The 25,705-nt window shown below is 39.4% G+C and overlaps 1 protein-coding gene across 4 annotated transcripts in view; it reads left to right on the top strand.

Moving 5' to 3' along the window:
* Nucleotides 1-1,231: 1,231 nt before the first annotated feature.
* Nucleotides 1,232-25,705, top strand: part of LOC101022620 (SRY-box transcription factor 2) — a 587,038-nt gene continuing 562,564 nt past the window's right edge. Inside the window, exons 1-2 of one of the 4 annotated variants that reach the window (XM_021933720.2) lie at nt 1,232-3,837; nt 4,084-4,153. The gene's annotated coding sequence lies outside the window, so the exon portion shown is untranslated. Of the gene's footprint in view, nt 4,154-25,705 lie in introns of all 4 variants that reach the window. The other 3 variants (XM_021933716.2, XM_031662846.1, XR_002520089.1) reach the window with 3 other exon arrangements.

Raw genomic sequence — 25,705 nt, 5'->3', positions numbered from 1 at the left:
CTTTAAAAAGAATTCATATAGAGAGTCCCTTTATTAGATGCAACCTAGTCTCTCTATTTAGACACTCCTGCAATTGATTAGATCACTACTTGGACCCTGTTACTGAGATTTCTTATGATTTGTTCGTTTTGTCTGTTGCCCCTAATTGATTGGACTGAAGCTGTTGGTGTTGCACACAGCCTGTATAAGTTGATTTGTACATTTATCTTTTCAGAAAGCTAACTCTTGGTTTCATTGATTTCTCTAACCTGGACATGTTGGCATATACGTATCTTTCCAAGTTCATTCCTGAGTCATTTTTCTGGATTCTCCATTGTAAAAATGCCTTTGGTAACCCAAATGCTGATAGCTTCTTAGGTCAGGAAACTTTGTGAATCCAATATATTTGGATTTTCCTTCTTTAAATTTTAGAATTTAAGCTTACTTCCCAGTTCTGGAAGTACAGCTCATTTCCAGATCTTAGTGCTGAGCACCAGAGTGAATTTTGGCATAGATTCTGACTTTCTGCTACACTGTATGCTACACATACAGTGCTATCAAATAGAGGTAGGCCAGGTTACAGGGAAACCAAACAGCATACAGTGTTATGAAATGCTGCACCTACTGCAACTCCTTCTTCATGAACTGCTATAAAAGTAAGAGTTTATAAAATAATTTAGGCCAGGTGTGGTGGCTCACGCCTGTAATTCCAGCACTTTGGGAGGCTGAGGTGGGCGAATCATCTGAGGTTGGGAGTTCGAGACCAGCCTGACCAACATGGAGAAACCCTGTCTCTACTAAAAAGACAAAATTAACTGGGTGTAGTGGTGCATGCCTGTAATCCCAGCTACTTGGGAGGCTGAGGCAGGAGAATCACTTGAACCTAGGAGGCAGAGGTTACAGTGAGCCAAGATCGTCCCATTGTACTCCAGCCTGGGCAACAAGAGCGAAACTCTGCTTCAAATAATAAGAATAATAATTTAAAATGTTTTATAAAGATTAAAAACTATGACAAGAAAATTAAAACCATTTGAAAGTACTTTATCCAAAAAAGAAATACTATTGCCATTTTAAAAACATACATAGATATTATATCTATATTTGAGATACCATAATATATGGTTTTATGTCCTGATTTTTTAACCTAGTATGAATGTTTCTCTACATCATTAAGAATTATTTGAAGGCATGATCTTTAATGGACAAATTAAATTGTGTTGTATTTATCATGATTCAGTTAATAATTATCTAAGTTTAGATGATTTATATTAATAGCAATATCTAATAATTATTCAGTACTTACTATGTGCTAGTCAGTGCTTTAATGCCTTACATATATTTACTCTTCATTTAATTCTCATAACACTTTTGAGATCCTCATTTTGCAGGCAAGAAAACTGAGGTGTAGAGAGGTTAACAACCAAAGTCTCACCTTGCGATTGGAAGTTGGTCAAGTTGTAATTGTTACTCTAGCTAGTCTGGCTCTCTAATTTGTAATCTTAACCAGTATACTACCTGACTCACTGTATGATAAGTATCTTCTTGGGGAAAAAAAATCTTTATCTGCATTTCTGATAGTTTCTACTGGGAAGGTTCCTAGAGGTGAAATAACTAAGTCAAGAGCCAGGAAAACTTTTAAACTTAAAGGCATGTTGTCCAGTTGCCCTCCAGAAAGTTCTTACCAGTCCATGTTCACACCAATAGTGTGAAGAGCCTGCCTGTGCACTGACTCCCACCACTGTTGTTTAATTCCTCTTTAATAACCCTGAATTTGGGATCTCCCAGAATGGTTAAGATAGTCCAAGGATCCAGGGCTCCCTTAAGAACATAGAAAATCCAATTTTATACAAATGTGGAGTCATTTGTATGTATACCTCAGATAATACTACATCTTTGTTTTATTGGTCCATACATAAACGAACTTCCTTATCTCATCATCAGTAGATGTGAGAAATTGCTAACATGAGTACGTACTAAGACTGTGTCAAGTCTCACACCTGTCGAGGGTGCCTTTCAAAATGCAGCCCTATTTTGACAACTGCTGTCATGGGTGGTATTTATGTGTTTTCTCAGGCTTTTAGGCAGTTGGAAGTAATTTCCCATTAATGATCTTATACTGCTCTTTGGTTTAAAAAAATAGCATTGTAAAAGTATGTCCTGCTCACATATATTTTTCCCTTGATTAGCATTATAGAATATACACAAAATGTTACACTGCATTTGCATTTCCAGGTAATAGTAACTTTTGGTAACCCTGGTTTTTATCTTTTGAAGATAATTTCTTTACTACCCCCAGTGAACAGTGATATTATCAGGCAGAAATCCCCCAGACTTTTTAATAGAAAAGTTGAAAAAAATTCCATGGAAATATCACAGGGAAAAGGATTTTGGTAATTTCTACAGTGATCTGGACAACTTCGATGAGGAATTGAAAATATTCCTTGTGGCTGTATGAAAATTAATCGCTCATCCTTCGCTGGCACTTTGGATTAGCAATTTGTCATCACTATTTTCTGAAAGAATCTTGATAGAATCAGATGTTTCACTGTTCTTCATTAAGGTTCTGTGTCTGTGCAGGTACTGCTTGGACTTTGAATTGCTTTAGATTCTAAGAAGTATATAAATCAGGCGAGAAGCTCATAACCTGGAGCAAATAACAAATGCACACTTACTGTGAACTATCTGGAAGCCTGTGTTGGTTGTGATTCCTTTTATTTTTATTTTTAAGCGTGACTCCTGGTAGAAGCTTTGTCTTGAACACAATGCTGTTGTTAATAGCGAATGAAATGGCTGGAACTGTGCTGGGGGAAAAAAAACATAGGCTGAAGGATTTATAGCAGACCACTGCAAACCAAATGTTGCAATTATCTGCAGCTGAAAACAAGCAGCTTTTAATATGTCCATTTGGCCAAGAAGAGGGAGGAGAATTATAGACCATTGCTCTTTCCTCTCTCATTCTCATACTCTGTCTTCTTCTTTATGTAGTTTATCATCCATAATTTCAGGATGTATTTTGCTTCTTTAAGCTGTTTTATCTGTAGGCTTATGAGGTCACTCATGTGTGAATTCCTTTGTTAGTCATCTCACCTTTTGCCTTGATGATAGAAAATTGATCAGGCCTAAAGTACAAGTTCAATAGACAACCCCCTTGGTCCTTTGTCTAGGAGAATAGCTACCATTGAAGGCCATGAGCAGGTTGCTATTAATATGACAGCCTGCTCTATCTCCCACTGTAATTTATAATGAAATACCTAATCTCCATTATTTTGATCCAAGCAGGCGATCCCATGAAAAAGTCTTTTCATCCAGTTCCCAATGGCTGTTACATGAGAAATGGCAAACCAATAATTTTTGTCAAGTTTTTTAAGCCAACAGAAATGCTTTTCCACTGCTACAGTTTCAAAAGGCACAGATAAAGCTCATTCACTGAGATGAATGAAAAAGCCATCTGGGGTTTTTCTTTTTGACTTCCTTTCCTTTTCTCCATCCTAGTAATCAAATTTGAGCAAAATCAAATGGGGCTTTCTATGAAAGTACCTTTTGTTGATCTGAACGAGCTGGTAATTTACAAAATACCCTTCCTTTGTGAGGAAGGCTAAAGAAAAAAAGAATCAGTAGCTTTTAAAGCTGGGCCTTAGTGAGGCTCTAAATGCAATGAAAGCAGTCTGTGTTGAGAGATTGAAATGCATTTCAAAGCCAGGCCTGACTCGGGGTACAAGGAAGAACAGACCTATGTGCATTTTGTAGGAAGAAAAATGTGAATGGAAAAAGGAGAAGGGGAGAGAAACAGGGGGGAAATCTGGATAATACATTAAAGTAACCATAATTTTGGAGATGCATTCATCTTACTGAAAATGTGTACGTAACCAGTGATACCGAAGTCGGATATTTGCTCAATCAGGATGCTCAACAATTTGAGCCTTTAAAGTTTGGAGCTGCATGGGTTTGTGGAGAAAGTCGGCTCGTGATGTGTGTGATGTTTTTCTCCAACTTTTTCTTTTTCTTCTTTGCTTTGGGATCTTGTGGGAAGTACCTCAAGAAAACCTGAAGATGCTAATTTTTAGGCAACTAATACTTCCTATTTTCCCTCCTTTTGCCTGCTAGATTTCCTCATGGCTGTGATTCTTCTTCACTCTTTTGAATTTGGAAGGATGGCATACACATCTGAAAAGTAGTAAGTAATGTGTGATTTATTTTTCAATTACTAGTTAATTGTAATAAAGTTGAAATTTGATTACTGGAGAGTTTGAAATCATCATGCATGCCTTGAAGGAAAATGGGTTTTGTGCAACATTTGCATTATTTAGTGTGGATTACCTTTGGTTTGATTTAACTGTTTATCACACAATTACTGTTGTGATAATGAATGTGTTATTCACTATTGCTAAATTTACCCAGTACATTCTGTAAAAACTGTTTGTGCCATATAATATATGCATTCTTAGTACAGCAGTTTAAGAAACAATGCAAATAGTACAGGGAGCTGTCTTTGGAGATGCTAAGTTTTCTTGTTTTATTTACCACACAATCTTCCTCACACATTTATAGTTTTAATTCATAGTAATAATGTTTTCTAAGGACCTTTCTATTTATGCCTGAAATGAAATTCTATAAATTATGTGAGCTTATTTCTTTAAAATGAATATCCAGAGAGAGGCAAGAATTGTTCTGACATTATTAAACTGCATTTTTAATGCAGTTTAAGTGACATTTCTTTTAATCAAACATTGTAATTAAAATAACAAAGCTTTCATTAGAGATATTTTTCTCATTTGGAAAAGTGAAAAGTTCATTTTTAGCCTCCTAAAAATAAGACAGACTTATGCTACCTGAAGACATGATACCTTGGATTAGAGTACATGCCACAAGTATTTTTTAAAACATAAATTCAGCATTGGCATTTCTCAGTAACTACAGTGCATATTTTAAATAAATAAATGCCTTAGAATGAAGCAATATGGGGCAGACGTTCTGACGTCTCTGAGATAGCTTGAACAGTATTTGCATTAGGGCTGGCACTACTAGCAGATCCTGAGAATTTCATGTAGGCAAACATGAGATCCTTGCTTCTGGAGACAAGAAAAAAACAAGATTAATTAAAACCAAGTCCTATGTTGTTTAACCCTTAAAATAACAGTCAGTATTTATAGAGATGCTGAAATGGGGAATAGGATTCAGATTATTTCACAAAGGTCTCTGCGAGGGCCAAACCCTCTCCCTTCTAACTATTCCTCACATCGAATATAAATTCCTGGAAGTTTGTATTTAAGATGAAGTCTGTTTTCTAAGCTTTTGCAGCTGCAGGTCTCTGCCAACTTCCTACATTTATCTTTGCTTGTGTTTTCGAGCCATTTGCTGCCTCCTAATGCCTAACTTTAAAATAGCACGCATGGCAGCCTGCCAAGACAGTGGCAGTGGCATATTGGTTTGTATTGGTGTTGAAGTTGCAAAGTTTTTGTTACCGATAATTTGTAACAATTGCAACAAAAGAGATTATTAAAACCTGAGGGGATAGGAGACAGGAAGGAGAACAAAATTGCTGCACTTCTTCATGAATCAAAGTGTGGTTCTTCCTGCAAAAGTGAGTTGGGTTGTTGTGTTGTCTACATGGGTGTGATGCTCTAGATGACCTGCACATTGTCACTGAGGTTATTGCCTGTAATCTTAGACTGACAGAGAAGTGCAGTATAAAAGAGGGTTTGTCTAGGGGATGTAATTAATTATACACATTATGCAATTTTTTTTTCTCAGGCTATTGACTTAATTCTTTTATATAAATTAAGATTGTTGTTAAGTTAAGGTTGTTCCTTTTTTTGTGTTTTAGTTCTTGAAAGAAAAAGTTTATTATTTAGGAGTGTCGTGGTTGTTTTGTTGTTAATACAAATTAGTACCTGGGAAATAATGCTTTGTCTTTTGCTTGCTAGTTTCATGTCTAGTCAATCTTGTAAGCCTTTTGCAAAAGTTCTCTTCTATGTTTCCTTTAAGCACTTTTGGTAAAACTAGAGGTACTTTGTTTTGTTGCAGTTATGAAAGATCTCTGTGAAGACAGCGTTAAGAAATAGGTAATTAGGCCCTAAAATCAGCGAAGGTTCCTGCTTGCTCCACTTATCAAGGATTAGCTGTTCTGAAACTCTTGTTAGTATAGCAATCTACTAACAAGAATAATGTTTGTACCTACCCTGAGAGAAGAGAAATCCTCTTTCTCTCAGCGTAGGTATAAACATTAAGCACCTGCATTTTGGGGAGCTGGAGAGCTAATTATTTTCAATTACCCATTGGGACAAAGGAAACCATCTCACACATTTTGCTTGTGAACTTCATATTCTCAAGTATAACAACTGATATGTTACACACTTTACTTTTTGCTAAGCCAATACAAAAATAAAAACAAATCAACAAAAAGTCACTCCTGGAAAGTTTAGAAATATAGATCCACGAAGATGATCCACAGAGATACCTCGAAGTATCTTTAAAACTTATCAGAGGAAAGGAAATGAGTGACACATTTGTAAAGACTCTAAGCATCTGAGATTGACTTTAAAGTTCTGTTTTTCTTCTAGTAAAATTAAAACTTTATTGTGCTTCATGTCAGAAACTTGGAGCCACTTTTCCATTACAGTGATGCTATTGAGGTTTCAATGCTTTCAGGGCCTACTAATAGAACCCAAAAGTGGAGAGAAGGCTCATGAAGCACCGCTCCTCTCTGGGTGGAGGTCCTGGTCCCTGCTTAAGCCCTGCCAGTAGAAGCTATTACCTAAAAGGTGTTCTTTTATTGTCTTAGGCAGGATATGCCCATGCTTTGACATACCAGCAGGCAATAACAGATTGCTTGACTAATCAATCTGCATTCTCTAGGGTTCAGGATGCAGGAAAGTATTTGGCCTAGTTTTCACTCCAGCTTTATATTGATGCCTCTGGACTCATTACCAGCATCTTTGCACTTTGCTTTCCTCAGGTGTCAAAAGAGAATGTTATATGTCCTTTGCTTGTTTCTTGTCTTGCCTTCTATGGGCTGGGCAGACATACTGGGATATACTTTTTGGCACGAATATGATGGTCGGTCTAGTTAGCTTAGCTGGTGATGACATAATGACAAAGAAGACAAGACCAACACACACTGATGTCACTCCTAACCCCAGATGGGAGCCAACTTTAGATGACAAAGGGGATAAGGCAGATATTGATCAATGCCCAGACCATTCCAGTTATTCGTCAGACAACCCTCAGCATGGCAGCAGCAGCATCCAAAAGGGAGAAAAATGTGCCAACTCCCATCATGTCTTAAAATTCAGAATGGGGAAACTGGGAGCATAGTAAACAGAAAAAAATCTATTTTGTAGCACCACCTTTTACAAGCATTTTGGTACATGTTATAATACAATACAGTAGATATAAATAATGTCCAGATAATTAAGAATAGAGAAAATATAAATTGGTTTGAGACTTAGGAGGGAAAAGAACAACACAAATATGAAGACCATATTTTTTTACATTTTTAACATTTTTTGAGTCATAGACTTGGCTTAAGGCTTTTAACAGCTAAAACAAAAGTGGAAAAAAGTCATCTAGAGGATGACTTCCATATAGTGAGCATTTTATACAGCCCTAATGGTTACAACAACCTCAAAGCCATCTATTGTTACCCTTGTTTTCTGGTGGAAAAAATGCAGAATCAGAAGGATTCAATTACCAGGTGCTGGTTACACAGGCCACATATGCCTCTGCGGGATTAAATTCAGGTCTCTCTGACTCTCATAGCATTGACTTCCTTTGGGTAACATAGAAGTCAGCTGTCCCTGCAGTCTCCTGCACATGCATACCCTATTTCCGTGATTGCCCAAGGCCAATCCAGAATCACAGATGTCAGGTCTTCACTGAAGTTCTCTAATGGAATCTCCTTTCACAGAAGAGTGAGTGGGCAATGTGGACTTTACTGAGTGGGAAGTGGAGAGGATGAACTTTGCATATCCCACATCAAGCCACTTAAACATTCCTATTAAACATTCTGGTCTGCAAAGTACCTTTTCCATTTGCTAAAATTGGAGGTTCCTCTCTTTGACCCTTCCTTCATGTTCCACCCAGCTTCCCTAGCTGCTTTCTTCTATTCCTGCGTCACCCTTCCCTAGCTGCTTTCTTCTATCCCTGCGTCCCCTTTTCTCTCCTCATTCAAACATAATAGGGAGCAATATGGTTTTGCCCCAGCTTCTAAAACTAAGCTTGCATGTCTAAACCCAGTGCCATGCTTAACACACCTCCAAAACCCTTCTCTGTGACAGTTCTTACTTTACTTAGTAGAAATGAGGATGATGTAGCAATTGAAATAATCCCATTGCACATTTTACTTTGGGGAAAAACATACCAGTCTCTTGGCTTTTGAGGCATTTAGTTTTGAAAAAATATTCTTCAGTGGGATGTCAAGGAGGATTCAGGGGACAGTGTCTCCATCAACAGGCATTACAGAAAATGTCATTACTCTTTTGCTACCCCCTGATGACTGAATTCAAGGTGCCACAGGAAAAAAATCTTAGAACATGTTAGTGTATATGGGGCCACAACCACATAATTAAAGGATAGCTTTAAATAGAAAATTAAGGATGGAGGGAGGGGTGAAGCTAAGAATGAGAAAAGAAATAAAGGAGACTTACCTATTAATAGAATGCTAGAAATGAATTTGAGTCTCCCTTTCAGTATGTACAATAATTTCATTGTATACTATATAGAAAATTATATCCTATATTTACATATTAAATAAACAAAGTCGATTTTATTTAAATGATAATAGAATGCCGATGCCTAGAAAGGGAAAGACAGGCCAGAGACCCTGAAGAATGGAAACCAAGCCTTCTTCAGGCTTAATATCACAAAGGTTTAGACTGTGATAATACACATTAAATCATGTGATTAGGTAGTAGGGCATTTATCAGTTCGGTTTCTATGTACTCTTTTAAAAAAATTGAAAAGAGAAGAATCAACTGTAATAGCTCAATATATATGATTTGTTTTAAGTTTGAGGCATGGAGTGAAAACTGAGAAACATTTTATAAAACCTTTTGAAACCCCAGGTTTAGAAAGTCTTCAGATTCATCTGTCTGCACTCAGGTGTATTTTCTGCATAGGTTTCCTTTTAAGTTACTCAGGTCTTTACTTCTGCTTTTTGGCGTAAACAGTTGATGTTATATGGTTCTTGGAGCCTTGAACTTGATTGTCAGCCAGTGTAGCTCTTTTAGGAGAGGATGTCAAATCTGCCAGCCATCCAAAATTGCCTACATTGTCATTGCTCTAATGAGTATGTCCTTCAAGAATCAATTGGAGGCTAAAAATAAATGCCTTTTGATGTTTACAGACTCCTTATAAAGTGCTCTGAAACCAATATGAAAGATTATAATTTTTCTCTCTCACTAAGACAGTTACAAGAACAATATATATTTTCTTTTGTCAGAAGAACAAGCTCTCTTAACAAATATATGCTAGATCATTAGGGGTGAAAAGACATGGGCACAGTGACAAAAGTGTGCTATGAAAAAATAAAACATAGCTATTTCCAATTTCTCTTATAAACTGAAGGGTAAAGTACTTCATCCAGCAGAATCATTTAGTACCTTAATAGTTCAAAGGTAGAAGCCAGCAGGACTCAGTGAAATGAAGATGTGAGCACAAGAAAAATTGTGCTCCTCCAGCCTTGCTGTGCAGAAAGTTTGAAATTTGGCCACAGGTCGCGCAGAAATTCAGGATTTCTTTCATCTGCTGGGTAAGTCAGCTCTGGAAATATGGCTCCTTAAGCACACAGCAGAGCCCTTTCCTGTCAAGCTTGCTTGGATGACTCCTCTGAAACAACTTGGTTTAAAAAAAATATGGGGGCTACTAGGCATGGCCAAAGAGAAAGTCACTTCTATTTCCTCTCAGAAAATTCAAAACTAGACAACTACTTTTCTGGCAAAAGCCGGGTGCAGTGTCTCGTGACTGTAATCCCAGCAGTTTGGGAGCCAAAGGCGGATCACAAGGTGAGAAATCAAGACCCTGGCTGGCACCACGGTGAAACCCCGTCTCTATTAAAAAAAAAAAAAAAAAAAGACACACACACACACACACACACACACACACACACACACAATTAGCCGGGCGTAGTGGCGGGCACCTGTAGTCCCAGCTGCTCGGGAGGCTGAGGCAGGAGAATGGCGTGAACTCGTGAGGCAGAGCTTGCAGTGAGCTGAGATCATGCCACTGCACTCCAGCCTGGGGGACAGAATGAGACTCCGTCTCAAAAAAGAAAAAAAAAAAAAAAAAGTCCAGCTGCCTACAAGGACAGCATAATCCATCATCAATGCAATGAAAACAGAAAAAAAAAAAAAAAATTAAAAAGAAATTTTCCCCTTTCTGTCCTTCATTCCTCTACCTTCCCTTGTAAAATTAAAAATAAATTTCTTCTAATTTTTTTTTTTTTTTTGGAAGGGAGAGTAGTGGAAAGAGGAATGAAGGACAGAAAGGGGAAAATTCCAGGCATAAGGTAAATTTTAGAACAATTCACTGGTGTTTTGAATTCTTTCTCTAATTTGCTCGAAGTGTTTATTAATGCCCACTCTATACCTAGAGGGTCAAAAATGTTTAAAGGCTTTATAACATAAAGTCACACAATTTTAGAGTTTCTTTCTGCTTCTGGCAGTGCGATTGCCCGCTGGGAGGGCGAGCAGTACAAGGAAACGGTGACCCTTATGAACAGTGTGTCAGGATCTCCAGGTTTCTGTTTGTTGTTTCAGAAAGTCTGTGAGCTTATCTACTGTAATAGTATAATGTCATATTTGAAAAATGCAAAAATACCATTGTTTCAATGATTTGAACATCACAAACTAATGTTCCACAGAATCTCCTTGGTCAGACCCCAATGGGGATATGCAGAGGGTAAGTCATTCTCAGCCTGCAGTAGCCTCTGGATAAAGCATGGGCAGCTCTTTCAGAATGTAGTTGGTGCTGGGGGAAGCATAAGACTTTACATGTTTATTAAAAATAGGGTATAGGTTAAAATAGGGTAAGAAAAACTGGTTTAGATCAGAACGAAGAACAGATTTGGGGAGTGTTCTTTATTCAGTAAGTATTTGTGGAGCACTCTACTGAGTATGACACCCAGATGAGGATGTCTTACATTTACATGTAAAGAACCGGACATGTAAATGTGAGCTCAGATGAGTTCTGGACTCATGACAGATTTAGAACCATCTTTCAACAGAAATGTCAAGGAAGTCAAGGACCAATAAAGGTCCTTTGTTGTGTTTAGCAACAAAGAAATTGTGATTGATTTCAGCGAAAGCAGTTTGGGTAGAGGAACAACATGAGAGTCAGTTTGAAGTGGGTTAAGAAGAGAGTGGGAGGTCAGACAGGGGAGATTGCACCCATGGACAACCCTTTCAGGCAGATATGTTAGGAAGGGGAAGAAAGGGACAGGGTCAAAGCTGAAGTAGAACACAGGAATCAAGGGAGAGTTTTTAAGATGGGAGATAATTGAAAGCAAGTATTTCAATACATATGATACAGCGAAGTAACTATTGTTTTGTGTTCTTTCATTAGATGGTCAGTCAGGTATGGCCACGAGAGAGCACAAAAGGGAGGTGAAGGAAAACGAAGTTTATTGTATTCAGAGGTCCTACAGAAACAGGGTCATGTGGTGGGAGGATGGAGGGAGGGAGGGAGAAGTACCAAGGCAGCCAGCTCAACCAAGCAAGCAAGGATCAGAGAGACCCAGAGAGCAAGTGCCTTGATCAGGGATCAGTGTGGGGTACACAGGCAAAAAGCAGGAGGGGATTTCATTGGTGCATTTGAATGTCACTAGGTTAAAATCAGAGGACGGCAACAAGCGGAACTTAGGGCAGGGGCCAGCCTTATCACACTGGTGCACCTGGCTGCCTGGGCACGGTGCTCATAGACTGTAGGCATTGAGGCAGCAGGAAATATGATGTTTCAAAATTTACAAAACTACTACTAATTCACTGAGTGTTTATTGAAAACACATTATGAGGTGAAATATGAGATGAGAAATGCATAGTTCTTGCTCTCATGGAGTTTGCGAACTAGGTCACTCCATAAGGTCAATCACTAATATAATAGAATTGAAAGAATATGGCTCATCCAAGTAGTATGAGCAGTACTATATGGATTAAAATGTTGAAGGTTATTTATTCATGTTGGATTAGGAAAGATATTTTGGAGAAAGCGGACCTTAAAGAATGAAATATTCCAACAGTAGGAGGTGGGAAATCAAAGCACAAAGGATGTGGAAGACCATGGGGTATCATATTGGATATTTGGTTATTATACCATAGTCTCAAAAGATATTTTTTTTTGGAAGGGATAGTAGAGGAAAGAGGAATGAAGGACAGAAAGGGGAAAATTCCAGGCATAAGATAAATTTTAGAACAATTCACTTGTGTTTTGAATCCCTTTGCTAATTTGCTCAAAGTATTTAGTTAATTCAACAGGTATTTACTTAGTGCTTACTATGTGTAAGGCTGACACATAATCTCAAGGAGCTCCCAGTCAAGTGTATGTTCAGTTCTATAAGACAAGGAAATACCCAATGATAAGAGATTACATAGGCGAAATGTGTATGGAGGAAACAGAAAACCCAGAGTAGCCTTTCCAGAAGAGAGAGAGAAGCAGTTTCAAATATTACGGACGGAATAGAGTAAAAGGATACCTGAAATGGGTCTGTGGGCTTTTGCAATATGGAGGAAACTGCAGGAGCAGTTTCATTGAAGAAATTGGGAGCAAAATTATAACTGTTATAGACCGAATATTGATTAGGAAGTCAGGGAATGAGGACAGGGAAAGAGGAGAAATACCTTTAGAGGTAAATATATGGCAGCTGCTGAGGGCAAAGTAAGAAAGAATGAGATAAAAAAAAAGATCCTATAATTTTAAATCTCAGTGAATAATGGGATCAATGACAAAATAGGGAAATCAGGACAAATACTTAATTTTAAGGGAGCTTTGGTTTCTGCTTGATTAAGTTTGAAATATGGATAGACATTTAGTCCATGATTGAAAAAAAAAAAAGGATACAAAAAATTTAAAGAAATGTTAGGTCTAGACACAGCTTATTTCGATTTGCATAAGCTAGGTAGTTGCAGCCAGGGTCCTAGCAGATAAAACAGTGGAGGGGAGAGAAGAGTATAAAGCACAGGAGAAAAGGATGAGAAAGGTGGTTAAAAGTCAGAGGAACTGACTGACAAGAAGTGGTTAGAAAAGCAAAGGAAACCATCAGAGGGAGTTGTTATGGCAGTTAAGGAGAGTTTTGTTTTCATGGTTGTGTAATCTTCAAAGGTTAGACTGTTTGCTCTAAAGCAGAATAAAGACCAAGAAAATGCCATTGATTGTGACAGCTAATAATTATTGATAATCTTGAGAGCCATTTGTTCCCAAATGGAGACAGGCATTGTAGTAGATTGATTAAAACAACAGACACTAGATTGCAAGGAGTTAAGGCGTGAGTGGGATTTCTTTTCTATTGCTGCAGAGAAGGTGATAGAAAACCTTAATACGAGGTTGTCGTAAGGTTGAGAGAAGACCTGAGCATATTTATATGAATAACTGTATGTGTAGAGGAATAAAGTCATTGGAGGTGACACTTGAAAGGAAAAGGTAGAAAATTGATGAAGCAAAGTTGGGGAGACAGTATGATTTAGCTTCTATCTCAGTGTTTCTGTCAGAATTTAATGAAGTCATGGGTATAACATATCTGATATATAATAGGTTTTCAGTAAGTATGACCTATTAGTATTTTGGAGTCAGACGAAATGAAGAAGGAATTTATCAAGTGCCTACTCTGTGCCAAACTCATGTTGTTTCACTTCCCCTCCACAACAACTCACTGAGCTGGGTGTTGTCAGCCACATTTTGTATCTGATAAAACCAGAGGTGAGGCCTTGCTTTATGTCACAACGAAGTAACAGCTGAGTTTGGATTTGAACGTAAGTCCATCAGAGACTAAAGATACCACGAGGCCTTACAATTTTATGAATGATTTTGGTTTTACACAGGAGTAAAGAAAACAAGGGAAGTAATTTGAATAAGCTTTTTTTGAAGAAGCTTTTGCTGAACAGGTTGTATGTTCTTTGTGAAGCAAAAGGTGAGATATTTGCTGAGAGTGAGGAAGTCCAGGTAGGAGAGGAGACTGAGGAGCGTGAAGAAGACTTGAAATAGCAAATGTAGGGAGTTTGGGCATCATTAAGAAAGAAAACAAGTGGAGGTAGTGTGTCCGGAATTGGTGGGTTCTTGGTCTCACTGACTTCAAGAATGAAGCCGCGGACCCTCGTGGTCAGTGTTATAGTTCTTAAAGATGGTGTGTCCAGAGTTTGTTCCTTCAGACATTCAGATGTGTCTGGAACGTCTTCCTTCTGGTGGGTTTGTGGTCTCACTGTCAGGAGTGAAGCTGTGGACGTTCGTGGTGAGTATTACAGCTCTTAAGGCGGTGCGTCTGGAGTTGTTCATTCTTCCTGGTGGGTTCATGGTCTTGCTGGCTTCAGGAGTGAAGCTGCAGACCTTCGCGGTGAGTGTTACAGCTCATAAAGGCAGCGTGGACCAAAAGTGAGCAGCAGCAAGATTTATTGCAAAGAGCAAAAGAACAACACTTCCACAGTGTGCAAGGGGACCTGAGCAGCTTGCCACTGCTGGCTCAGGCAGCCTGCTTTTATTGCCTTATCTGGTCCCACCCACATTCTGCTGATTGGTCCATTTTACAGAGTGCCGATTGGTCCACTTTATAGAGAGCTGATTGGTGCATTTACAATCCTTGAGCTAGACACAGAGTCATAGAGTGCTAGACCTCCAAGTCTCCACTAGATTAGCTAGATACAGAGTGCTGATTGGTGTATTTAGGAACCCTGAGCAAGACACAGAGTGCTATTGGTGCATTTACAATCCTTGAGCTAGACACAGTGTCACAGAGTGCTAGTCCTAGAAGTCCCTACTAGGTTAGCTAGATACAGAGTACCAATTGGTGTATTCCCAAACCCTGAGCTAGACACAGAGTGCTGATTGGTGCATATACGATCCTCCAGTTAGATATAAAAGTTCTCCAAGTCCCCATCCAGTTCAGGAGCCCAGCTGGCTTCACCCAGTGGATCCTGCACAGGGCTGCAGGAGGAGCTGCCTGCCAGTCCTGAGCTGCACCTGAACTCCTCAGCCCTTGGGCTGTTGACAGGACTGGGTGCCACAGAGCAGGGGGGGTGCCCGTCAGGGAGGCTCAGGCCGGGAGGGAGCCCACAGCAGGGGGAGGAGCTCAGACATGGCGGACTGCAGGTCCCCAGCCCTGCCCTGCGGGGAGGCAGCTAAGGCCCGTTGAGAATTTGAGTGCCCCGCCAGGGGCGGGCACTGCTGGGGGACCCGGCGCAGCCTCCGCAGCTGCTGGCCCGGGTGCTGAGCCCCTCACTGCCCTGGGCCGGCGGTGCCAACGGCCGCTCGGTGTGCGGGGTCCCCGTGCCGGCGCAGCGTCTGCCGGAACTCACACCTGCCGCCAGCGCAGCCCTGGTTCCCGCTGCGCCTCTCCCTCTACACCTCCCCGCAAGCAGAGGGAGGAGGCTCTGGCCTCAGCCAGTCCAGAGAGGCGCTCCCACAGTGCCCTGGCAGGCGGAAGGGCTCCTCAAGCGCCACCAGGGTGGACGCTGAGGCAGGAGGCCGAGGAGGCACTGAGAGTGAGGGTTGAGCACACTGTCACCTCTCAGTAGCATGGACTTTCAGTGAACCTTGTTTTATAAGGATTTCTCAAAATAAGGTCTCTGATACTACAACAGGGTCTTTCAAGTCAGGAATCAGCAAACTTTTTCTGTAAAGTGCCAGACAGTAAATGCAGGTATTTTAGACTTTGTGGGCCGTGTGGTCTTTGTTGCAACTGCTCAACTTAGCTGTTGTAGCATAAAAACAGCTACAAGGTAATATGTAAACAAATAAGTGAGGCTGTATTCCAATAAAACTTTATTAATGTTAAAAAAACTACTAATGTTAGAACATTTGAATATTCATACGTCTTGAAATGTTCTTTTGATTTTTTTCAAAGCACTTAAAATGTAAAACCATTTCTAGCTCAAAGACAGTACAAAAACAGGCAGTGGGCCGGGCGTGGTGGCTCACGCCTGTAATCCCAGAAGTTTGGGAGGCTGAGGCGGGCCGATCACAAGGTCAGGGGATCAAGACCATCCTGGCTAACATGGTGAAACCCTGTCTCTACTAAAAATACAAAAAATTAGCCAGGCGTGGTGGCGGGTGCCTGTAGTCCCAGCTACTCAGGAGGCTGAGGCAGGAGAATGGCAGGAACCGGTGAGGCGGAGCTTGCAGTGAGCCGAGATGGAGCCACTGCACTCCAGCCTGGGCGACACAGTGAAACTCTGTCTCGAAAACAAAAAAAAACAGGCAGTGAGCCAGATTTGGCTGTTAAATTACACATTCCTGGATTTCACTCTAGAAGGATCCAATCAGAATAATTGAGGGCAGGGCCCAGAAATCTGCATTTAAAAAGGGATCTTGAATGATTTTTTTAATCTACTCTGAGACTATTGCTTAAAGACAGAACTGTGAGTGAAGAGTGATTGTACATGGTTCCTTGAAAAATGCAGTCTCTAGGTCTCGAAATCACTGAGTTTGTAACACTTGGCAGCACAGGAAGAAGCCATGGAAGGGCCACAGTGGTCTGGAACTTGGCATGGAAGGAACAGCAGAGATGCATGGGTGAAAGATTCTATATTTGTGGCTAGTACTTTACTGGATGACCATCCAGGGGGCCCAGACTTGGCAGGAAGGCAAAGGAAGACAGAAGGAGGCTGACATACTTAAAAACTAAACCCAGGAGGATTACAGGAATTCAAGCTCATGATGAAAGTGAAAACCAGACTTGGAAGGTCCAGGGTCATGGGTAGAAGGACAGGCATTTGTGATTACAGCAGACATTCAGAACAGATATAAGCTCTGTTGACGTATAAGGTAGAGCCATATCAGGAATGGACTGGTGTCATGAAGGTGGGTGTTCTTGGAGGTGAGAGGTGGAGAACTCGTGAGGCCAGTGTCTAAGTAGGACTGGGTCAACACAACCAGATCGAGTGTCTAAGATACTCAAGATGCAGTTGGCCATGTGAGTAACATAAGATACTTGTCAGCATGCGTTAGGACAAGGGGGCCTAGAGAACAGTGTGTAATATTTGGACAGGTAGAGAACAGGAAAGGAGAAAGAAAAAAGGAGACGTTCATTAGTCATCTGCTCTGTGCTTCTTTAGTGGGCCCTGACACATGTAAACTCATGTGACCTTTAAACAGACTGCTGAGGAGAGCATTATTCCTTTTCAGAAGAATCTGAAGTCTTTGCTTTTGTTTTTTTCGTGAACACAAATTCACTTGAAACTTAAAGTAAAAATGTTTAAATAGGCCGGGCGTGGTGGCTCATGCCTGTAATCCTAGCACTTTGGGAGGCTGAGGTGGGCGGATCATGAGGTCAGGGGATTGAGACAATCCTGGCTAACATGATGAAACCCCATCTCTACTAAAAAATACAAAAAATTAGCCGGGTGTCGTGGTGGGCGCCTGTAGTCCCAGCTACTCGGGAGGCTGAGGCAGGAGAATGGCTTGAACCTGGGGGAGCTTGCAGTGAGCCAAGATGGCACCACTGCACTCCAGCCTGGGCAACAAAGCAAGACTCCGTCTCAAAAAAAAAAAGTTTAAATAACATTTTAACCTACTAGTAATATGTGAGAAAGTAGTTAAATAGTATATATATTATTGTATATGACGCACATTATATGTGTACATATTTTTACATTTTATACAAATATAAATTACATTGCTAAACAGATGATTGGAAATCTGTGCCATCAAAATAGGCAAACAAATATGTTAAATATTTAATCATTCCTAATATTTTCAATTCATAAGATATGGAGACAAAATAATTGATAATATATTTGTGATTAATTATTAGAAAAATGAGAATAAAGAAAGAAATGGAAGACTAAATTTAACATAAAAAGAGACCTCGTATACATTATCAATAATATTAATATTAGACTTCGAATACTGAAGCCTATTCTAAAAAATAAGTTATAGCTGTTACTACAGAGGACTCTAGTATATTACCCCAAATTTGTAGATGATGAAACTAATGCTCTGAGAGGACAAAAAACTTGTCCAGCATCACCGATCTGGGATATGAATTCAGATCAATCTGGGCAAAGATCATATTCTTTTCACCACTCCACTTGTGAAGTCCCAGTACTGTGATAAAATGTCTTTTAATTTGATTTCAACATCCTCTGAAAATGATAAAAGGAAGTGGCAGACTCTCAAAAGTTTTTTATAAAATTTAGTTGAGCTATGCAGTTATTAAGAAAAAGTCCAAGACATTCCTCCGTCACTTTACATTCAGATGTTAAATTGTGCAAAATTTATAAAATCCTTGAAGGAAACCTTAAAACTGAAGCAGGTGGAAGAAAGTCAGAAAGCTGAGTAGATGTTTAAGGCAGCGAGGAAGAAAGTTGCATGTCAACTTCATTTATGCTGGATGTATATGGTGGATTTGTTGGAAAAACAAGATGAAATTAAACATCATCATGGGAAGCAGCACACAGGAATATTGGCCAACCATGTCTTATGTTTCAGGTTGTTTTAAGCTACCAGAAAGAAGTCCTACAAAGTCATAAATTCCTTATTGTTTTGAAATAACTTTACCCAGGATAAATTAAACTCAACAACTGTGTTTGTGTTTCGGGAAACCTAATCTTTGATTCTCTCTGGCTGGAGTGTGCCTTCTCATTTCCCTAATGTCTCACCTCTGCCCACAACATAATGAATTCCACTTTTACTTGCTGAAATTCTCTTGTCTTTTGACTTTACCCACTCCTATCTTTGGATTGTCATTATTACATCCTCCCGTTTTCATCTTGCTTTGCCCTTTGTGGGGAGAGGTATCTTTATGTACTCTTTGCTCTTGTAAATCTTGTTGTAATCTTGTGCAAGAGTACACCCCGATTCTAGTTTTTTATTTTTTATATTATCCAAGACCTTTTACAACTTCCTTCAACTCACTCTTGGAACTTTAGTTTTTATTCTGTGTTTTCCCTGGTGCTTATTAGGACATTATTGTCCACGTTCTCCAGAATGGTCTCTCTCTGTCCTTGTCCTCCCTGTTTTTCTGTATTCCTTCATGCCACCTTCTTTTCTATGTTTCTCATATTTGTGCCTTCACATCCCCATTTTTCTCTCTTTTAAAACTGGAGGCCGAATAAGATTCTTCCTATGATGTTTTTTCCCATAGCTTTCTTCTGAAATTCTTCTTTATCTCTGAACCTTAATTCTTTTTTATTCTTATTAAATATCCTCCCCAAAAATCCATTAAATTTTCTTCATTCTTCAACTAAAAACCTTCCCTTCAATCTATTCCAAACCCATCAGATATTTGATTTACTTCCTCACCTCTGACTTTATTCTTGACCTTCTCCCAACTACTTTCTTACTATCCCCTACACTGAAATTGTACTTACCAAAGAAGTTCTAATGGCTTCCTCTTGAACAAATTGGATGTTCTTTCATCTGGGATCCTCATCTTTCCTGGAAATAACTCTATCCATGGGCTAGTAGATCATCTTTGAAATACTACTGAAGCAAGATGGGATTCTTCTTAAAAAAAAAAAAAAAAAACTAACAAAATGTCTTCTAAAGTGTGCATCATTTTGTTTATTTTTTACAGAGGTCAGAGATAACTTGCTATTTACATTTTCAGTGGCTGTCTTTAAAAGTGCCTAGATGTTTGAGTTGGTTTGAATGGTCAATAAATGGTTTTCCGAATTATGCAGGGTCCTTTTCCCTTAAGGTCAGACTTCTGAGTCAGTATTATAACCCTCACCACACAAACACACTGAATTCCCCTTAAGCTAATTTGCAAGTTGTCACCACAGTTGGACAATCTAAATTACTTTTTGAAAATAATTTTCTTAGTCATCTTGGTTCTTTTAAACAAACTTCCAACCTACTCAAACTCAAATTCAGTCAAAAATTAGAATTTTAAATATTTCTGAATTAAACTTGAAAGAACAAAAATTCCCTTCAAAAATTCCTATTAATGATAAAAATTACATTAGCTTTTATTTGGTTCCATAAATGTATTTTGTACTCTTGTGACTGTTCTTGACAAATTTTAATCATCATTATGAACAATTAGAGTAAAAAGTTACAGTGATGGAGAAAATGATTTAGAAAGTATAAAGGTTGTGGTTCTATAACAAAAGGCTTAGAATTTCAAGTTCAGTTCAGTCTGCCACGGTCTATTTTTCCTGCTAAGTGTGAGGAGGTGTAGCCTTAGACTTCTCTGATTTCTTCGTGCAGGTTTATGTCACTAGCTATTAACGTTGTTTAAATATAGCTTTCTTAATTCCTGAGAACAGTGCTGAAAATAGTGTTTTGACTAATAAAATGGAGAAGACAAAGAATCCAAAGACAAAGACAAGGTATGCACTGACTGATGTATGTCATTTTAATAACATAATTACTTGATAAGCACTTACATGATTTAGTTACTGATCTTCAACCTTTCAGAGCTAGAGAATGAGTTGGTGATGTATTACACCCAGGGACTGCCAAAAATGAGCAGTAATGCTGTATTTTGTGGTATTTTAGGAGACATATTCCTGAGCCGTATGATTAAGTAGCCTATCATATAAAGCTGGACAGTTTAGTGAAAACATTTCACAGCAGAACCAGGTTGCTTTTTGACTCAGTGCTTTCCTCAATTTCTCCAGGCTGGACACATTTTAGAGCAGTAAAAAAATATTGCACCATCTGTTCTTCTGATTTATGAGTAACTGGGAATAATTCAGAACATTCTGCCAGGATTATGCAACTAAGAACATTCTCCAGAACATCTAGTCCAGGCAATGCCACTATGTTGAACTTAGACTCATCTCAAAGAGGAGTGTTTTTTATGGACATGAATAGAAAACACTGATGATTTTTCTGAGGACTAAATATATTAGTCTACTTGCAGCAAGATGCTATGGTTTGAGCAAATGACTCAGTGTAATCCTGTCCAACTTCTCTTACACAAGAGAGGTCGGATTAAGATGACCATTGCAAGCAATCTCTATGAGGTAAATGTCAGCATCCATTTGTCAATTAACTTGTGTTTATTGAGTACTTATTGGATGCAGACACTCTATCAAGTACCAGGGACGAAACAGAGAGCAAGAAATTGTCCTGAGTCTATTAGAGGCTAGAGGTAATTAGGATTATAGGTAATTCCTGGTTTTATGGACAATTACGATGTAGTGTTGCAATAGTTTTGAGTGGAGGATGCAATAAGAACACACAGGAAAGACATTCAGCCTGGTCTGGAGGTGCATGGGGATGGTTCAGAAGAGGTTCTTGGAAGAAGTAGTGCTCAACCAGATTCTGAATAATGAACAGTGTTGGCCAGGTAAAGAGATGGCAGAGCAGGAAGAATATTCTAGGAAGTGAGAACAATGTGCAGAATTCTGAAGGTGAGAAAGTGACCCACTCAGAATATGTTGTGCAGTGAGAGGAGAGGAGTGGGGAAAAATGAAGATGGAGAGAAAAGCAAAGCCCAAATCATAATGTCTGCATATCGTGCTGAGGGGTGTGGTATTTATTCTAAGGATAATAGGGAGCAATGGGAATGTTATGAACAGGAATGACATAGACATTAGTGTTTATTATTAGGGTGAAAGATCACCTTAGTTATATAATTACAGCAAAGTGAAGTGGGAGGAGGGATGGAAATAGAAGGCAGGGTGTGGTCAGGAGGCTTGTACAGTCATCTAGTAAGGACATGATGGTGTCTTGAGACGAGGAAAATAGGTAGATATGGGGGAGATGTCAGGGGTAGAATTAATGGAATATGGTGATCGTCTATTGGGAATGAGCAATATGGAACACTGTAAAAGGACTCTTGGGTCTGTTCTAGGCCATGTGAAAGAAGGCGGCACCATTTAGTGAGCGAGAACAGGGAAGAGTGGTATGTTTGTGGGTGCATCATTGAGTTCAACTTTGAATGTGTTGACTTGGAATGAATATGTAAAAGAAGGTGGGGCAATCCCACTTCCGTTTTTTTGTGGTTGTTGTTGTTAGCGTGTTTTTTGTTTTTGAGAGGGCATCTTGCTGTGTCGCCCAGGCTGGAGTGCAGTGGTGCGATCTCGGCTCACTGCAACCTCTGCCTCCTGGGTTCAAGTGATTCTCCTGCCTCAGCCTCCTGAGTAGATGGGATTACAGGCATGTGCCACCACGCCCAGCTAATTTTTGTATTTTTAGTAGAGATGTGGTTTCACCATATTGGCCAGGCTGGTCTCAAACTCCTGACCTCAGGTGATCTGCCTGCCTTGGCTTCCCAAAGTGTTGGGGTTACAGGTGTGACCCACCACACCCGGACCCCACTCCTGTTTTGGGTAGTTGTTAAGGGATGTTTCTTATAGGCCAATTATAGAAGTAGTATCAAGAAATCTCCTCAGCATTACTTTTATATTTTAGAGCTATTTCTGAAATAAAAGCTGACTATTCATAAAAATACAGTTGAAGCTTGGGCAGGGGCTTTGTTTTAGTTCTCTCCAGGTTGGAAATGAAAAGGTGCATGGGTGAGCAGGTTCAGCTGGCAGTGGAATTTCATTGCCATGAATTGCCAGTGGGCCATCTGATCCACCTCCTTGAAGGAGCAGACAGGCTAGGTACTGTGGTGCCTAGGCAGGATGAGTAATTAGAAATGTAATCAAGGTAAAAACTGAAGTTAAGGGATGTGTTGAGGTGGTGACATAGAGATAATCTAGAGAGGAGAATCGGAATGTGTTACAAAATGGGAGGAGTAAAGCAAGTAATATGAGCTGGATTATCAAGCAAGAGACTTGCAGATTCAGAGACCTAAAACAGAGAGGAATGGGTTGGGTTTGCAAGCAAGAGAGCTGCCCTTTTCCCTTGCTTTCCTAGGAGACTGAGGCTGTCTCAGAGAGTGAGGCTGATGCTAGAGGCTGTCTTTTGGGCATTCTCAGAGGCATGGTGCTTGCTCCTTTCATGAAGTCAGCAACAGGGCAGATACCTGTATTTAAGTCCTTAGGTCCCCTTTAGGCCTGGAAACTCTTCAATTTAGAGGGTAGTTTTAGTATTAGAAAGTTATGTCTGACTGCTGCTCCTGTGGGTGAATTACTTGCTTAGGATTTTGAGATAGGGAAGGATGGGTAGAGTGAGGACCTATGGGATGTGCAGGCAAAGCTGGTGGTCAGACTCTAAAGAAGAGCTAAGCATGGGTCTTCTAGGAAACTTTAGGATTGTGGGAATCCTTCTGGGAGAGGTTGAGAGTAAAGGTTTGGTGTGAGCCTTAGGTGATAGCAGAAACTTCTTGATGTGGCCTTCTGTGAAGTTTCAAGGAGGTGGCCTCTTGGGTTGCTGGCCCTAGTAGGGGACTTTATTAGCATTTCTCTTGGAGAAAACTTGGTTGGGTAAAAGCACTGAACTTCTGTTATGGGGCTTAGAATGCAAAGCTTTCCTTTGTTCATTTATTTGACTATGGAATCCTGTTTTCATGAAGCAATTTAAGGGTTCAGAGTTCCACGAAACACACTTTAAGAAGTGCTCTATTCAAAAATAGAGTTATTACTGAAGACCTTGAATCGTTGCAATCTAAAAATATTTTGGATGCAGAATGTCTTAAGGAAAATGTGCAGTATGAATTGCATATGTGATATCACTGACTGACCAACTGGAAGTTGAAGAGGAAAGTTACCCAAATAACCAAATAACCACAATTGTTGATAATATTCTTTTGAAAAATACTATTAGACAATGTAAATCTCACTATGATATTGATTGTATACATGTTGTCAGTGATATCTGGGGGCAAGGAGCACCTTTTTCAAATTTTTTTAATTTTTAAAAAAATTATTTGAGATGGAACCTTGCTGTGTTGCCTAGGCTGGAGTGCAGTGGTGCCATCTTGGCTCACTGCAACCTCCACCTCCCGGGTTCAAGCTATTCTTCTGCCTCAGCCTCCCGAGTAGCTGGGACTACAGGCGCCCGCCACCATGCCTGGCTAATTTTTATATTTTTAATAGAGACAGGGTTTCACCATGTTGACCAGGCTGGTCTCCAGCTTGTGACCTCAGGTGATCCACCTGCCTCGGCCTCCCAAAGTGCTGAGATTACAGGCATGAGCCACCGTACCCGGCCATGAATTTTTTTCTAATTCTAAATGGCTTTAGCACATCTTAAGCTTTTACCATTATAGTCATTATTGTAGGTTATTATCATTCTAGATAAAAATACCATCATAATTACCAACACCAAAACACCTGTTAATATACCATCTTAAAATATTCTATCATTTTATTAGCTTGGTTAGTAGCCAGAAGAGACAGTACTGCACATAAATTAACAGGCTCCAACAGTAGTCTTTCCAGATTCATCTCTCTGCTTTGTTACCTACTAGCTCTGTGATCTTAGGTAAGTTACCTAACTCCTCTGTGCCTAGTTTTCTCATTGTAAAATGAAAACACTATTTTTGGAATGCAGTTCTGAATTCTTCTGTGAAGCATGTTGATGCTTCAAGAAAAGATAGTACCAAAGGAAAGAAACACTTCTTCAAAAATGGAAACCTTGATAATTTGCAATTTTTTCTAGTGTTTCTCTCATTGCCAACTGTGTGAACTGCTTTGAAGCCTTTCTAACCTTTATCTTATGCGTGCTGGGAAAAAATAAAATCTATTTTGAAGTTCTTAGTTACTCTTCAGTATTCTGAATTAGCATTCCTAATGTTCACTTACATACATTCTCTTTATCTTTGATGTCACTTCCATTTTAAAGCAAAAGAAATGATGTGATATGAGAACTGAACTGTCCCACTGCCTGGGTAGGGTTTGGCCATTTGGGAACGATCTAAAATACTTAGCATTCATCAATTGGAATAATTCAATTTGCAGGACCAGGATTAAGAACCCAGACTGATAGTTCTTCCCCTTGAACTCCTGTGAGCTCTTTAAGCTTCTACTTCCAGAAAGGAAGATTAAGGTGGAGAAATAGTGAGAGATATTGAAGATATGCTATGATATTAACTAGACCCCTATGACTGAAAATGAGACTGTTTGTTAATATCTAAAGATGACTGGAGAAGTTATGGCAGCTACCTGAGATATTTCCAATGGAAAAGGGAGATTTGACAAAGCAGGGATAAAAGGCCATGCAGGGAGGAAGTTAAGTGTTATTTGCTCTTACCCTAAGGAGCCCTGCTTATCCAATGAACTGATTGCATCCATTTATTTGTCTATATTTTCAGGGGAAAATGAACTTGTGAATGGTAGGAACTATATATCTTAATTTCTTCTTCAGCCTTGTCTTCTTAGCAGTTGGCATACTGTGGCTAATCTTATGTTTTCACTGGGTGTTCAATATAAATAGCAGGTTTGGCTTGCAGGGTGAAATTTCTCAAGCAAAATGATGTAATCATTGTCTTAAAAGAGCATGAAAGAAAATGAAGGCAGTAGTTTATAGATTAAATATAGTTGCTCAAGCTTAATGCTGAGATTATTTTCAGGTTTAAAAATTGTAAAGATTTACCAAATGAATTGGTAAAGTAGTAGGGAGAACTGATACCACTTTATTCAATACATACAAAGTAAAAAATACCCTGATTCTTAGACCTGGAAATAATCTGAAGTGGCTTTTTAGGCCAATCATTGCCTTCATCCAAAATAACCCCAAATGGCTACAG

This window comes from Papio anubis, chromosome 2 (assembly GCF_008728515.1).
Source record: "Papio anubis isolate 15944 chromosome 2, Panubis1.0, whole genome shotgun sequence".
Lineage (NCBI taxonomy): Eukaryota > Metazoa > Chordata > Mammalia > Primates > Cercopithecidae > Papio > Papio anubis.
Note: the sequence above shows the minus strand (reverse complement) of the source record. Positions and strands in the feature narration are given on the sequence as shown.